Below are 3572 nucleotides of genomic sequence, written 5' to 3' on the forward strand. Positions count from 1 at the left end.
ATAGATAGATAAATACATAGATAGATGGATAGATGATAGATAGAAGATCGATAGATAGATACATGATAGATAGATAGATGGAGAGATAGATGAATGGATAGATAAAAGGAGGGATTGATAGATAGATGGATGGAGGGATGGATAGATAGATAGATGGATAATAGATAGATGGAGGGATAGATAGATGGAGGGATAGATAGATGGATTGATAGATAAATGGAGGGAGAGATAGATAGATGGATGGAGGGATGGATAGATAGATGGATGATAGATAGATGGATGGATGGAGGGATGGATAGATAGATGGATGATAGATAGATAGATAGATAGATGGATAGATGATAGATGGATAAATACATAGATAGATGGATAGATGATAGATAGATAGATAGATAGATGGATAGATGATAGAAAGATAGATGATAGATAGATAAATACATAGATAGATGGATAGATGATAGATAGATAGATAGATAGATGGATAGATGATAGAAAGATAGAAGATAGATAGATAGATGGATAGATGATAGATAGATAGATACATGATAGATAGATAGGTGGAGAGATAGATGAATGGATAGATAAAAGGAGGGATAGATAGATAGGTGGAGAGATGGATGAATGGATAGATAAAAGGAGGGATAGATAGATAGATGGATGGAGGGATGGATAGATGGATGGATGGAGGGATGGATAGATAGATAGATGGATGATAGATGGAGGGATCGATAGATGGAGGGATAGATAGATAGATGGAGGGATAGATAGATACATGATAGATAGATGGATGGATAGATAGATAGATGGATGGAGGGATAGATAGATATATAGATAGATAGATAGATGGAGGGATAGATAGATGGATGGATGATCGATGGAGGGATAGATAGATAGATGGATGATAGATGGATGGATAGATAGATGGAGGGATAGATAGATGGAGGGATAGATAGATGGATGATAGATGGAGGGACAGATAGATGGAGGAATAGATAGATAGATGGATGATAGATGGAGGGATAGATAGATAGATGGAGGGATAGATAGATAGATGGAGGGATAGATAGATAGATAGATAGATAGATAGATAGATAGATAGATAGATAGATGATAGATGGATGATAGATGGAGGGATAGATAGATAGATAGATAGATAGATAGATAGATAGATGATAGATGGATGATAGATGGAGGGATAGATAGATAGATAGATAGATAGATAGATAGATAGATGATAGATAGATGGATAGATAGATAGATAGATAGATAGATAGATAGATAGATAGATAGATAGATGGATAGATATATGGATAGATAGGTAGATAGATAGATAGATAGATAGATAGATAGATAGATAGATAGATGGATAGATGATAGATAGGACAACATTTTATTAAAGTTAAAAACACAATTGTCGTTTTTATCTCCAGTTTGTATCATCACCTTTTCAATGAGTTACTAAACAGTGAGAGTGTGTGTGTGTGTGTGGGGGGGGGGGGGGGGGGTCTGACTTCAGACAGCTCGTCTCCTCCAACTCACTCAGTCTCACTCTCCTGCAACGACACACTGAGTCACTGTTCGTCACCTGCTGACACAACAAAGCAGCCACCAGATAAACGACAGTCCGAACTTTCAAAGGAGAAGATTCAGGACTGGCGGACGCTTCATCTCAAATTACTAGTTTGGCAGATTGAGACGAAGATTACACCTCGACCACGTGAAGCGCTGGTCATTGACCAGAGAGTTGAGGACGTTTTTTACTCATAGCTTCTAAATTCTCCTCGACGGTTTATTCCCTCCGCCAGTTTTGGATTTGAGATTGAATCATCCGGGCTGCCGAAGTTAAGGCTGCTTAAACTCAGCACCGTAGTTTGTCCAGCAAAGCCAGAAAAGCGAAGGTTCTCACATCTTTGACGATATGCAAAAGCATCAGCCGTGACTTCATTCAGCTGAACGGCTTCAGACGATGCTGGAGCCTCCCTCACGTCCGGAGGGGAGCTGACAGACGCGAGCGTGCGGCGCGGCAACAGCCGCTGGGAGGAAACACGCACCGCCACTGATCTCAGCAACCTGTTGAAGGGATCACGCACTGCCGCCACACCGCAAAGTCGCCTACCTTCATTGCCGCCGAGGTTCCACAAACTTCCGGCCGCTGTTGGTCAAACTTTGGCGCTCCGGGCTGCGCCGGAGGCATGGTTAGTGCGCACTGGAGCGTCTAACCGCAGCGCGCACGGTGTCGCCCCCGGGCAGACTGCACCCGCGGCAGACGAGGTGGAGGTCACCCAGGGGCCAGATGCGAGGGTGATATAACAAGAGCATGATTACGTTTAATTTGGCCAATTCCCCGCATGCAAAATCCCTGTTTTCTTCGTCCTGAAACCAAAGCTGTGACGCTGAATCGAGAGATAGAGTGGGGGGGGGGGGGGTTAGAGAGGGGGGAGGGGAGAGAGAAAGGGAGAGGGGAGAGAGAAAGGGAGAGGAGAGAGAGAGAGAGAGAGAGACTAAGGAGATTAAAGGGTTGCTTCCTAACCCCAGCCCGGCTGCCTTATGCTCTCTTGACTGCACCACCATCTTGACATCATGATGTCCAACCACTTTGATGTATTTTATATCGTTTTGATGATTTCTGTAGGGTGAACTTTGGGGTCCTGAAAAGGCACCAATATGTAAAATGTATTATTGTTTTATCATAATTATTATTATTATTTTCAAAAAGATTCACATGCTTGGTCGTTTACATCTACACGCTTGTTCCCCACATTAGTGCGTAGAAACCTCTCTTGAAGCTGCTTCCTGTTATGGACTCTTACATCAGGTTCCACCTGTCAAAGGTGGTTTAGCTTTGACCCCCTTGTGGCTCCGTGATGGATCGTCTCCCTTGCTGAACAGACACAGACTCAACAACTGGGAGATTTTCACCTGATTTGAAAACCTGCGGAACCTCAGAATTCACCAACGGCAGCTAAAACCTACTGAGTGTCTGATGTGCTCTCCTCTCTCTTGCTTCAGCCAGGACTTATTAGCGTGCAAGTGCTGCAGGCTCGGCAGGGGGAGCCTGTCCTCTGACGCCCCTCACCCAGTATTCCAGACAGGCTTTTGGTTTTGACACCTCCACCTGCTCATCTCTGTTGTCCATGCAAGTCTCCTGTGTCTCCATCCATCCAGTTCCTGCTCTGGTAACGGTGGCATTAATCTGCCGTCATCATTACATTCATGGTCTGTCTGCTGCTGTCTGACCCCTGGACCCTCAGACTGGGGAGGAGGCTCACCCACCCCAGCTGAGTGGAGACAGGACGCCCTCTACAGGTGTCCGGTGGGGCTGCACATTGATACACCCACGTGATATGAGAGCTGCGTACAAATGTCTCCTGGTGACAGAGTTTAATGGGCAAACATGTTCTCTAACATTTGCTGTTAACTTTTAAAGGCCACCTCTGTCCCATGCTGCGGCGGAGACACGCCTCCCAGCCATGACTCTATAAATAGATCAGACATTCCCTCACATGAATCTCTGATAGATTTGCTCCACAGCCGCGTAAGTCTGGATAATTCTGCTGTGTTTCCATGAGCTC

General features: G+C 44.6%; 1 protein-coding gene across 1 annotated transcript in view; it reads right to left on the reverse strand.

Annotated features, from left to right (window-relative positions):
* The window catches only part of kcna10a (potassium voltage-gated channel, shaker-related subfamily, member 10a), a 17407-nt gene extending 15039 nt beyond the window's left edge, over positions 1–2368 (reverse strand). Inside the window, exon 1 of the mRNA XM_086214903.1 lies at positions 2117–2368. The gene's annotated coding sequence lies outside the window, so the exon portion shown is untranslated. The remainder of the gene's footprint in view (positions 1–2116) is intronic.
* Positions 2369–3572: the final 1204 nt, after the last annotated feature.

Source organism: Aulostomus chinensis, chromosome 9 (assembly GCF_037954235.1).
Source record: "Aulostomus chinensis isolate RoL2024-O1b breed Wild chromosome 9, RoL_Achi_v1.0, whole genome shotgun sequence".
Lineage (NCBI taxonomy): Eukaryota > Metazoa > Chordata > Actinopteri > Syngnathiformes > Aulostomidae > Aulostomus > Aulostomus chinensis.